The 13,180-nt window shown below is 39.6% G+C and overlaps 1 long non-coding RNA gene across 2 annotated transcripts; it reads right to left on the bottom strand.

The window, feature by feature from the left end:
• Positions 1-499: 499 nt before the first annotated feature.
• Positions 500-12,402, bottom strand: LOC137150812 (uncharacterized). Of its 2 annotated transcripts, none has more exons than XR_010919069.1 (3): positions 12,271-12,402; positions 10,530-10,617; positions 500-617 (listed from the first exon to the last, which is right to left on the bottom strand). It is a non-coding gene; the product is annotated as an uncharacterized lncRNA (long non-coding RNA). The 2 variants fall into 2 exon arrangements; XR_010919070.1 differs by having other exon boundaries at positions 506-617; positions 10,497-10,617.
• Positions 12,403-13,180: the final 778 nt, after the last annotated feature.

Here is a 13,180-nt window from a genome sequence, read left to right on the forward strand (position 1 = left end):
CTGTGTTAGCTGCTGTACAAACACAGACCAAAAAGATGGTCTGTGGCCCAAAAAGCTTATAACCTAAGTATAAGAAAAGAGACAACCACCAGGTGGACACAGACAGATGGGGAACACAAATAATCCTGCAGATACGCTGAGGCTTTAATAGGGACATTATTGGTGCATAGGTCTTGTATTGGTGCTCTGCAAGGAGGTGAATTTCAGTCTAAGAGTCTAAATGTGATTTAAATTGTGCCTAGGGTCTGTGTGGGCCCTCTGAACTGGGGTCTTTTCTTACAAACTGTACATCGTTAAATAAGACCAAACACCCAGAACTGCAAATATCTTCCTAATAATTCTATCAAGAACAATTTTGTCTTTAAAGAGTCTGCATGTTGATTATTTGGACAGGGAAGGAGAAGAACAGCAAGAGATTTTTCAGTGCTATGTTACTGGTTTTTCAATATTTAGGATAAAATTCACAGAGAAACCCACACAAGGCCTTATGCAAAGCTGAGACTGTATTTTCCCCTCTGTTTTTATTTCTATAATTTTCCGTTTGGTATCCAAAGACTTGAGAATTCTACTTCCAATCAGGTATCTGCCGCAGAATTTCTTGTCTTTCAGTGCTGTGTCTTAAAAAAAAAAAAAAGAAAAAGAAAATTAAAAAAGAGAGAAAATGAAAAAAAAATCTAAAGAGGAAATTGTCACTCTCTTTTATGGAGAGTTATGCCACTTCTAATGGTAGTGCTGGGGTTGAACTATTGAGCGTCTGCTGATATTCTTATCACTTGTTTTTTCTAGGAAGAGTGAGCCATTGAGAAATACTGAGGGGAGTGTCCTGTAGAAAATCTCCAGGGGAGAAGGTTTTATTTAAGTTCTTCTGTTGATGCTAAAATACCATCATCTTTCATCTCAAGTAAGGTAATTCCTCTATGAGAACTTGTCACTAGGGAATGATTTTCCTGTGGAACTTTTTTTTCCTCTATTGTACTTCTGTTCAACTGGACATTTCTCCAGAATATCCTCTTGTCTCCTTTCTTTTCAACTGGAAAATCATTATTTTTCCAGCCAAAAGTTCATCTACTTGGTACGTAACAGTGCAGAATTTTATATACACATTGTCACAACTGGCTTTCACAGTAGCCTGTGCAAGAGGGCTGGCAAATTTTAACTAACATGTATATAGCTCTGAAAACAATATCTGACTTCCTGAGTTACAAGTCCTGATTGTGCCAATGTATGTTTTCATAGCACAGTGCCATTCCAACACCTTCACAAGCATAAACAACATTGTGTTCCAAAGTATTGAAACTTGCCAGTTTTGAGGAGCTTTCCCCCCACCCTGCTCCCTCCTAAATTGGGTGAGGGATTTTCCAGCTGTCGAAGAATGGAAAAATTGTTTGAAGATGATATTTTTCTTCCTACATTTTATTGTAATGATCATTAAAGATATTATTGATAAGGTAAGCAAGTTTAAACAAAATGCATGGCATGGAGCCTACACTGAATAGTTTTCATATTGGCTTAATTGTCAGGTACAATGAATCGAAGGCTTAGTCTTGAGAACTCGCAATGCAAGTGGTGGTGTAATTTCTACACCTGCTTGGCCACGGTGTTTCTTTGAACAACCTTTTAATAATGGATAAAGTTGTATAATGGAACATAGCTAGCAGGATTTGGAAAGGGTATTAGATTTTAACCCTACCCGATATGCCTGAGATTCATTACTGTGACTGACTGCAGTTCATTGTTTGATCACTGACTCCCACATATCATTGAGGATGTGAACATGGTTATAAACGCAAACACACACATACACAAATGCACCACATGGACACTATTATGAGTTAGGCTTCATAAAACCAGGTAGGAGTTTCTTTCTTTCTTTCAACACTCTCCAAATAACAGTGGAGCTGCCAGCTGTAAATAAGATTGTTCTCCAGGAAAAAAAAATGGATGAGATCTAGCTGGAAGATGACCCCTGAAGCTCCCTTATTCTAGTGCTATTTAGAGTCTACTTGATTTTTAGAGTCAAGATTTTGTGCAGTTTTGCTAGTCTTTGACAATCAATGCCATCTTGTGCAGTGATTAGGGTGACAAGATGCCCTGATTTTATAAGGACAGTCCTGATATTTGGGGCTTTTTCTTAGATAGGTGCCTATTACCCCTTACCCCCTGTCCCGATTTTTCACACTTTCTATCTGGTCACCATAGCAGTGATGCTACAGAAGATTAAAATATTGCCTTTTTCTCTGCAATGCTTTATTCACTTTTAGTAGTGCTGATGAGCAGGAATAAATGTTAGGTTAAGCAGGGCACTGGTTAAACCAGCTGCTCCACATTGCTAACTTCAGCTTCCTAAATACGTGGTTTCTTTTTTTATGGTTGTTTAGAGAATTTTTGTGGCTTGAATTATGAAGGTCTGGACTAGAACATGGCTGCTCCACATGTAAACATCTGCAAACTCTTAATTTCATCTGGTACTCAGAGCAAGTGTCAATCTTTTCCTAGATGGCTGCCCTTGCTGTTGCTCTGGTTACATCTAGGCTTGTCACCAAGCTTTTTGTCAGAAGGTGTTCTTGTGTTTCTTTTCTCAAAGACTTCTCTTATGATCATGGATCAAGCCGGTAGGGGAGGAGCTAGGGGTAGCATTCCCCTTTAATTCTGGTTTGGCTGATAAGTATATGAGACAGGAAAATTTCAGTAAAATTCTTGACTGGTTCAGTGAGCAAAGTAATACCTTCTCCCCTGCTTCTGCCTCCCTGCTGAGGCTGCAGCTGCTCGTGGGGGGTTAACGGGCTGGTCCCATCCTGGAGCAGGGCAGGGAGGTGGTGTGCTAGTCCTATCCTGGAGAGTGAGGGGGTTGGCCAGCAGGCCAAGGGGTATGTGTCTCACCAATGACCAGCCTGGGGCAGGGATCGGGGCAAGTCTTGCTCCACACTCAGCTCTGGCCCAGGTCTCCACTGATGTTTCCTGTCTAGCTAGTGGAGAAAGGGGTCAGCTCTGTCAGCATGGTGACTAGGAACCCCACCTTGGCTGCCTCCACAGGCCTACGGGCGACACTTCAGTGCCAGTTGGTGAACAGCTATGAAAAATTGGGGTGAGGGCGAACCAAGGTCTGGAGGAGAGGGGGCCACTGCCCACTCTGCACCATAGCAAATGACATCCCTGGCCTGAGAATGAGAAGGAACGTATGAGTGATATCAATATTGTCTTTTGTGATATTACATTTTAAATAATGTTTTTGAGACTGAACTTGGTTAAGGACTAGCTCTAGGAGGCAATGGGCTGAGGTTGGAAACAGACTTTCTGGAGATGCGCCATAGAACACAGAGTTATGGCCAAGCCAAGGAACGGGAATGAGATTAGGTGGGAAGCTTAAGGTAGCTAATATTCCATTGTGTTGTGATTCAGTGAAATGAAATGTAAGTAGTGCTCTGAATATTGAGGTGGTCAGAAAATACATTTTTCCATGGAAAACCTGATGAAAACAATTTTTTTGGTCAACATTTTCTGGGATGTAGGCTCCTAAGATATTTAGATGCTTCTGAATATTTCATTTCACAAAGATTCATGTTCATCTTTCTTTTGGTGTCAGGTAACATCCTTAGAATTTCATTTGCATTTCAATTCCAAATTAATCCAAAAAACTATTAGTAAAACTCAATTGAAACAACCAAGTTCTGCCTTGGTTTAGCATCAAATAAATAAGTTTTGCAAATTTCCCACCTGGACCTATCGTTCTGCCCAGCTTCCCTCAAATCATGGCCAAGTTTGCCAAATTTGGACTAACTAAAGCTAGCATTCTGGCAAGTCTGGCCAAAGTTTCAGGTTTTTACTGAAATCCAGTGAAGTTCTGCTTGGTTTCAAGTTTAGTTATGAAGTTTCACATAGATCTAATTCTCATTCAGCTAAACGCCTTTACATCTCACCTACATTAGATATTAAAAACCAGATGCAGCTTCACCAGTGGTAACAATGATGGAAGCTGCATTGTAGAAAGGGACTAAGGTGTAAGGTTAGATACGATTTTTTTGTTCTTGCTGCTATTATAGAATTCTGAGTTTAATCTTTTACATTACATGTATATACATATACATTACTTTATATATTAAGTTTTGCCCTTCAGTTTTGTTAGGGGCAGTCCAAAACTGCTTAGTGTACAGATAGAGAACTACACCTCTAACTTTGGATCTGATCCAAACCCCTTTGAAATTAGTGTAGTGATTACTGTTGACTTCACTGGGCTTTGGAATAAGCTCTTAGTCTCCTATACTTATAACCCTGTGTCTTTAGTACTCAAAAATTTCTGAACCAGTGTGTTTGGTGCATCTTTATTTCTGTGTTTCTACTCTTTTGCAGGGAGGAAGTGGATGTAATGCTAGCTGGACTGAGTGCATACTATGTGTAGTGGTTGTGTGAGTGCCACTAACTTGATGTTGCTGCTGGAATACAGGGGGAAAACGTTTATAGGGAGCCTTATGGCCATAAGAATAATGTAAATCCAAAAAGTGCCAATAAATGCAAGAATCACAGGGACTTACTTTAAGTGAGTATGAAATCCCAGTTTTAAACCCATTTTGATACCTGTAACAAAGAGTTTTCAGACTTTTCTTGTAATTTCCCTGTCATAAATCCTTATCTGAAGAACCCCTTCAGAGCTTCAAATAAAAAAATCTAATGATAATATGACTGCTGATAGAAACCAAGACATCAAAACGCCACATAGTTGCACTGAATACATGGTATACAAAATCTTATAGAGTCTGCAATCCACTTTCCCAATCAAAAACAGTGGAACAAAATCAAGACCATTTTTTGGGGAAAATGCATCCGGTGTGCTGGCTGGTGGTGTTTTAATGAACCAGTACATTTTCTGGAAGCTGCCATCTTGTTCTCCTTTATCTAAAAAAATAAGTCTCCTAGTTTACTGACGATGACACAGTGCATTATTCTGTGACCATACTTACTGCATGTATTACAACAAGACTTGATACTTTTGCATCACAGAATCCTGCACTCTTTGATATCTTCAGTGAAACAGGAAAGGCCAGGAAGATTTCACAGAAGGAAAAGAGAAGGTCCTGATAAATATTAGCTTCAGCTTATTTCTGTGATTAATTGTCTGTAACAACCTGATTAGTGGGGCCGTTCAGTACATATTTCTGGGATTAACTCAATTTTCATTTTAGCTGTGCAGTTCACCTTTAAATATTTAGGTTGGTTCCTGTGGATAAATGTTGATATTGGCTCTCTTGTCAGGCTGATGAAAATGTTACACAGATGTCCTTTGGTGATCCAGTACTACCAGAAGGCTTGTAAATTACTATATTATAAACTCTTTTCCATAGTTTTTCTGGTTGGTAGATTTCACTTAAGATCTTTTACTCCTCATTCTGTTTTCTTTTCTAATTTCCCTAATCTTCCTAACTAACTCAGTAATTTTTGCCTTAAAATTTTGGTGGCTGGCCAGCACTGACTGAATTACATTGCTTCTAGAGGGTTACATTTTACAAGATTTTAATCAGGACACTTCATATGCAAAGTCTTAGATTAAATTCAAAGATATATTGTCTCAGATGTTAAAGCAAAAATGTTAGCAATTTTCCAGGAGCTCATAAAAACCTGTCTCTTAACAGGGTAGGGACCCCCTTCCCCCACAAAAAAAACCAACAACAACAACAAAACCACACCAGACCTATTGCTCACCCTCTCATGCCACTATAGGCAACATAATTTAGGTCTCACTGAAAAATATCATTTCACTATGATCTCTTTTGTCCAGTGAAAGGACTCCTTTAAAAATGTATGGAATCATCTCTACTTTCCTCTTAGTTGTTTCCAGGTGTCACTGCTGCCTTTTTAATGGGGAGCAGTGTCCCATAGCCTATTTTCCTGGCTGATCACACTGGTGGTACTTCTAAGTAGCAGTTCTATTAGCAGTTCTATCATATTTGAAGATCCTGGAATCCCAAACTAAGAATCAGTAGCCTTTACATGAAGGGACCTGATCATTCCCTTTGCATGGAAAAGTTATTTTCCTCTAGTCCTTCCATGAAGAGTTGCCTCTTCCTGGCCCACTTCCATAGCAGATTGCTCTCCATTGAGGGGAGGTTGGCATTGGCATTGTAACTGCACCCAGGCATCACCTAATTTGTGTCTTCCTCCCCACATCCTGCTGCAAAATACCTGAAGGGCAGCAGGAAGCTCCTCTCTAGTTTCTACTGTACAACTGCCAAACCTTCTTCCTCAAAATGGCCAAATTAGAAGTGCTCACTGGGTGAATGTTCCCAGCTTACACTCTTAAAAACTGCCTGCCATCCTTCTCTTTCTTGGGAGCAATTAAGACTTAGCTGGGGGGAGAATGAAGGGACCCACCTGCCCAACTTCTCCTGACAATCTAAAGGCCAGATGTTCTTTTGACCACTCCTTCAAAACCAGAACTTGTATTGGCAGTTTGCCCCTTTGTTTTCCCTGAAACTAAATTCTCTTTATCCTCTAAATTCCCTTTAGGTCCTGATCGTTCTTTGTGCACACTTGATGGATTGAACTGGCCCTCCCTGGATTTGATGTACTTGAGCTGAACTCCTAGGAGCTCCTGACTGAATGAAATATAAAACCAAGATCCTGACCACTTTGTGGTCATTAAAGATCTCAAGACACTTTTCAGAGCACAGGGATATTAACTACAGCTTTTGATTTCTCCAATCAATTTGTTTGGGTTAAAGCTCAATTCTCATCTATAGGGAGCAGAAACAACTTTCTTAACTTGGTGGCTTCTTTACACCATAACTATGCAATGCATGTGTGAGAGCCCTGACTAGGACCATATCTGTGCCTTTTATCAGGAAATACCAGTGTATTAAACTATTTTAAAATACCTTTGTATGTGAATGTTATGCAGAGCAAAGTCCCCTTTATCTTGAACATTGCATTTGGTCATAGAAGTAAGGAAACCACAGCTCATAGCAGAGTCTTCTATTAATGGAGATAACGGGCAGACAACAAAAGGAAATGTCTGGTAAACTAATGGTAATTTCTTTTCAGCATCTACTGATATCTTCAGAGGCCAGTTTTGTTTTCTATGATGTTATAGTCTCCTTTGTGCAACCTCCGAGGCCTACCCTATTACTTGCACCCTTGTGGAAACTGGCTCTTAATAATTGTGAGCAAAGTTCCAGTCATATGTTACTCTGACAAGTCATCTGGACCTCTCATGGTGATGTAAGGGAACTTACCCACGTTTTCCATTTAACTCTGTGTTGATTTTTTACATGCCTACAGAAAGTTAAACTTAAGTTGAATAATTGACAAAAAAACAAACTGCAATTAGCATGGCTGCACAGGCCAGCTTTCATGGCTGGCATAAAGGGGTGTTACTTCATTCTGTTCAACTGAGTTGTGCCTGCTTATGTCAGCCCTGAATTTGGCCTCAGAAAATGAAAACAATACAGTCATACAGAGGAGAGTACATTTTTTTCTATCAGTGTATTAAACAAAGGATAATATTAAGTTTGGATAATGGATAAAGTTAAGCTATGCTAATACTTATAATCAACTACCACTCTGTTGAAATTAGAAATCACACATTCCTGAGGTTTCTAGCTATTTTTCCTGCCAGGAACATGTAGTGCTTGCATAGTATGACTGCATAGTACAAATGAAAGACAGGCTGTGTTGCACTACTGCAGACAGCAGTTACTGTACATGCACCTTTAAATTATGAACAAATGGGTAACTGATCATAAAACAAAACCGAGAAGATGGCTGAAATGTTGCTTGATAAAAAGAAGATGAATGCAGTACTGTTTACTGGTGTGAAGAACCTGTCAACAGAGAATGGCGGGGAAGGATTAAATCACTCTCTCTCTCTGGCTAGATGAGGAAGCTGTAGGGAATTAATTCATTTTACCCAGAACTCTATAAGGTGTTCTGAGTTCAGAGATGGCCATTTTTCATAGGAAAAGTCTCTAGGGGCTTGTCTAGACTTGGAGAATTTGCACCAGACAAATCCTTACTGTAGACACTCTGTACTAGTTATCATGTTATCTTACCAGAGCACGGATTCCATTAAGGAGTCTAGATATCAGTAATTTCTCTTTAAATAGCTGAGCTCCTGTGGCTTTGCAGCAAGGGGTAGTACAGAGCAAGAGGTAGCTCAGACTGGGGCAATGGATGACCCTGGACTGAGGCAGCTTGGGCTGAAGTTACACAGAGAGGAGCAGCCTAATTAAGGGACTCTGGGTGCAGACCTTCCTTCCCAACAATTAAATCTGAAATCACTTCAGCTGTGTCAGGTGGTAGAGCCCCCAGTACAGCCTTGGCAGCACTCACCTGCAGGAAGCCTTGGACATCAGCAACCTGTGAGTGGGGAGCTGGGGAGGAGGGAAGTGGTTAGAATGCATTAGCTACTCACAGCTATAAGAGGAGGAGGGAGTTTGGGACTGCTGTTAAGACAACCTGGGTAGGGGGGAGTCTTACCTCTTGGAATTTAATTGCTGCCTTTCCCAAGTTCATTCTCTTGTCTCCTCTTTTTCTCCCTTATTAAAGTTTTTTGTTTTAAAACTCCTGAACTTGGTGCTTACAAGTGGGGAAGTATTGCCCATCAAGGGCACCCAGGATGGAGGGTATAGTTTCCCAGGTGTCTGGATGGGAGCTCAAGCTTATTTACATATTAAAATGAATCCAGCCTTTTTTTGCTGCTGACAATACCTGATGAAAGGGTTTCCTTCCATCAGGGCAACATATTTACACTGGGAGTTTGGACCAGGGGAGCTACTTTGCTTTAGCTACATTGCTGCAAAACCTCTTAGAAGGCTCAGGGCCTAGAAGTAAGAGAAGAACTTGGGAGAGGGAGGGAATGGGGAAAAGATTCCTTTTCTAACTTTTCCTCTGTATTTTCTTCTCTTCAGGATGGCAGAATGGCCCATGCTTTATATTTGGCTGCTATGTTTGTTTGATCCTTAAAGGGGCAGGGCATTCTTTATATTTATAGATTCTGTTTCACAATAAAATTATGCCATGGTGATGTTTTAAACTCCTCTGAGATGTACAGAATTTTTTCCTGCTTCAACTGGCCTGTTGAACAAACCATTGGTCACAATATATATACTCTGTTTATCTGTCTTCCATGGGCAATGTGGAGCAAAGATTCTGCTCAACCAACACTCAGAATTGACTTCAATCCCAGCAGTGGTGTTAGGAAATAATTGAATTCTAAGAAGCATATCATTTTCCCCTCCCATTACAGATAACACACAAATAAGAGAAAGTAAAAGCATTTACATTAGTTTAATTTTAAAAAAATGTCCAGTTTAAAGTTAAAACATAGATTTGACCTTCGTAATGGGAAGCATGAGCTTATTTGTTAGGCTAAATAATGTTTCTGCACTCAACCAATGTTAGTGTGTGTGTATTTCTGCTTAGCTTCATTAATAATAAAAACTTACATTTAGGCAGGGTTTTTTTTACAACTGATTATTAAGAAGTAATAGTCTCTATCCTATTATGGTTGCCACCAACTTCCATTATAAGGCTTTATTTGTGTCACCTTATAACTTTATCTTGAAAAAGCAGTTTGGCCTGAAAACTGTCAAATTTGCTCTGAGCACAAAGGAGAATGTTTCTGTAAATTCTGAAGTCTCTATTAAGGCTGCTTTGTAAGGCTCTACAAAAGTGGTTTTAAAAAAAAAAAAAAAAAAAAAAGCAGGGTGAGTTCTATATCTTAAAAATGATCCAAATTTGAATTTTTAAAATTTGGCTATGCTTCTTTGTTTGATGCCTTTACTGTTATGGAAAATGCCATGTGATCTTTAATGATTCTGAGAGGTCAAACTCCAGACCTGATGGTTTATATCTCATTTGAAAAGCAGCCCTTATTTTTGCACAGTGTACTCTGATTTAGAGATATCACAGTGCCCTTGATCTGTGTAAGCAGCTCCATCCACATCAATGTGAGTTTGGGCAGACTGAAGCTAAACTGTGATAGTGCTGCAATGTACTACGAAGGAAAGTTGTTTAGCTACTTTAGATATTCCTTCTATCACAAGATAAAGACTTTTTATTAATGTACTACTTATCGAGCTCACCTGCATGGTCTCCTTGTTTCCTTGTGCTTCCCCTGTATGACCAGCTGTATATTGTCTTATATTAGCACTTAGCAAACACTTCAGAGAAGATGCTCTTTGTTTTGTTTGTATAGGGCCTATCAGAATTAGGGTGTATTGCAATGCAAAAAAATAAAAATAATATTGTATGAATTAGTCCCATACCTTTGGGTTTTTTTTCCTTGGAAGCTTAAGTCATATATGTCTAATTAGCTGAATAATTGTGAAACTGTTTAATAAGACATTAAACTAAATGGTTAAAATGGATAAGCCTAATATACAGAAAAGAGTGAATAGAAGTTTCTAGAGCCAAATAAACCTCTCAGGCTTCTTCTAAAACATTTTTAAGAGAGCAGAGGGGCTCATTCAGGTAGCAATATAGTTCTTCCCAACCAGCACACCTACTGTTTAGCATGACATTGGAAAAAACTCCAGCACCTTCAGCCTCAGTTGTGGCAGCTGCAGAACAGATGGAAATTGGTGTTTCTTGACTTCTCCTCCTCACCCTCCTCCACTGCTAATTAACCTGTACAAAGGAAAAGGCAAGATCTTAAGTGAAAAAGCCCATGTCTCTACTGATGCCGCCTCTCTACAAGAGTGGTGAAAAGCAAGCACAGTTCTATATCTTAACAGGTACAACTCTGGCTTTTCATCACAGAGACCACACTTCAAGTCTAAGGAAGTTGGTTACGCTAATTCAGTGGGTCTCGCCTCAAAACCCTAATGTACCCTGGCCTGAATCAATGAATGATTTAATTCATGACATTTTTGGCAGTTGACAGTCTCATAATCTGGAGAGATTTAAATCAATATAATAAAGTCAGAGTACAGCAGCTACATGTGTATGAGGCCAAATTCTGTGCTGAGATGCAGTGCAGTTGCATAAGTTATACGTTAGCACAGAATCTGGCCCAGAACCTTTTGCCCAAATTCATATCTGCTGTGCAAAAAAAAAAAAAAAAGCTAGTTTTTTGGGTCTGTTGTGGAAAATCAATAGCCATTCAGCTACTGTAAAAATATTTTTAGTATTTCTGCTTAATATGTGTAAGCTAATTATTTAATTTACAAATGTGAGGACTGATAGCCATTTGGACTGTGGTAAGTTCTACTACCAATGAATGGAGGTGGATTCTCACCCAATTCTTTGTCTGCTTCTACTTTTTATTTTTATTTATCATTTGAAATAAAGTGGTGCCGAAGGGCCACCTGAGAAAGGGGCCCAGTTATGTTAGGTACTTACAGCATAGAGTAACACAGTCTCTGCCCTGAAGAGTTCATAATCCAAATAGTCAAGACAGACCCAATATAGAGAACAGGGCTATAACATGTGAGCCAAGTGATGGTATGCAAATGTCATGTTTATTCCATGATTTATTTATTTATTTTTTTTACTGTTAGTTAACAAGTGTGATTTAACCTCATGGCATGCTGACACTTGCCACTAGACTTAGTCAGATGCTTCCTTAAATCCAACTTTTAAAAATGTGTTTTTTAAAATAAATGTAAAAGTTTAAAAAAAAAATCACATCCGGATTAATAGTTACAGATGGTGTCGGAAGAAGCAAAATGTAGTTTTGACCCAGCCAACATTCCTACATACTGTATATTATTGTCCAATATAATGCCTTTAAACAATTACATCACCATACCACTTCAGAGGTGCATGTATCCATGTGAGGTGAATTAAATACTGAAATTTCTCAATGTCACACAATTGCAGAAACAGTTGTGCTAAATGTCTGTGCTGATCCTCTGAGGAAAGTGTCAACAAAATGGCCTGCTCTTTAGATACAAAAGTAAATGGGTTGCAATTTAGACTGTAATGTAAAACATTAGGACAGCTGGTTGAAGAGGCATAAAGTTGTTTCTTTAAAAAAAAACAAACAAACAAACAAAAAAAAAAAACTGTCCCATGCCACTCTTGAGCTGCTTTACTAATCAATGTTCATTGTTTGTATGTTTAGCACGTTGGAAGCAGTTGCATGATGTTATCCATTCTCCAGTGAATTCTATTCTTGACTATTGCTGGGTCCTTCCGATTTCTGGCCTCTACCTTCCTGCATCCAAAATGCCACTGCTAACACCCACTTGCTTCCCTGCATCTTTGACTGTCTCTCCCCATACTCAAATTGCAGACCTGCCAACCCTCTCCTTTTGCATTAAGTTCAAGCTTTTTCACCTGGTTTCAAAATGTGTTCAAAACTCTGCCTCGATCTTGCTGTATACCTCCCCTCCTATTTCCTGAACTCCACCAGAACTTTTCTCTTGGCCACATCCTAGTGTCTCCTTTGGGCCCAATTCATCAAATTACTTAAGCACATGCCAAATTTAAACATGTGAGTACTCCCTCCCACGTGCTTGCAGCTACATATGTGCTTTAGCACCTTGCTGGTAACTTCTTTCATACCGCTCCCCCCTATGTTTGGAACACCCTCCTAATTAAATTATTAGTTGCATTACCTGCATTACCATAGCACCTAGAAGCCCTAGTCAAGGACTACAACCTCCCCTCCCCCCACTGTGCTAGATGCCATACAGATGTAAGCAAGCTCTGAGTGGCTTTCCCCTTGCTCAGTCAGATGGAAAGGGGGGGCACTTTATTTGCATGGGCTCAGTATCTGCATAAGCCCACCTAGGTGCTGAGCAGCATGATGGGAAATGGTCAGTTTTGGCTGGTAATGGGTTACAAATCACTGGAGTGTTAACTGTAGAGACAATGAAATGTTGTCTCCCTATTGTATAAACAAATGGTAGCAGAACTGTGCTTAGTCTGGGTTGTTGAAAGATTCACCCTCATCTGAACAGAACTCAGCAAAGGAGGCATTTGTATGCCAGAGACTGTAAAATCAAGCAGGAAGGGGGTGAAGCTGCTCTAGTCCATATAAAGGTTGGCATTGCTTATTTCATTCTATTGTTAGAGAGTAGAATTCATTATTCTTTTTGGAGTCTTTAGATTTGTTAATAAGAGCAGGGATGTTGCTCCTGTGTCAGAAGAAGGGTTTCCCCTGAATGGAAGTTAAGAGCTGAAATCATTAAAGGAACTGGGAAATCTCAAGAGACTGATGTAGCACAGGGGATGGGATGAGGCC

This window comes from Emydura macquarii, unplaced genomic scaffold (genome assembly GCF_026122565.2).
Source record: "Emydura macquarii macquarii isolate MOO-44397 ecotype Brisbane River unplaced genomic scaffold, CSIRO-AGI_Emac_v2 contig_1027, whole genome shotgun sequence".
Classification (NCBI taxonomy): Eukaryota; Metazoa; Chordata; order Testudines; family Chelidae; genus Emydura; species Emydura macquarii.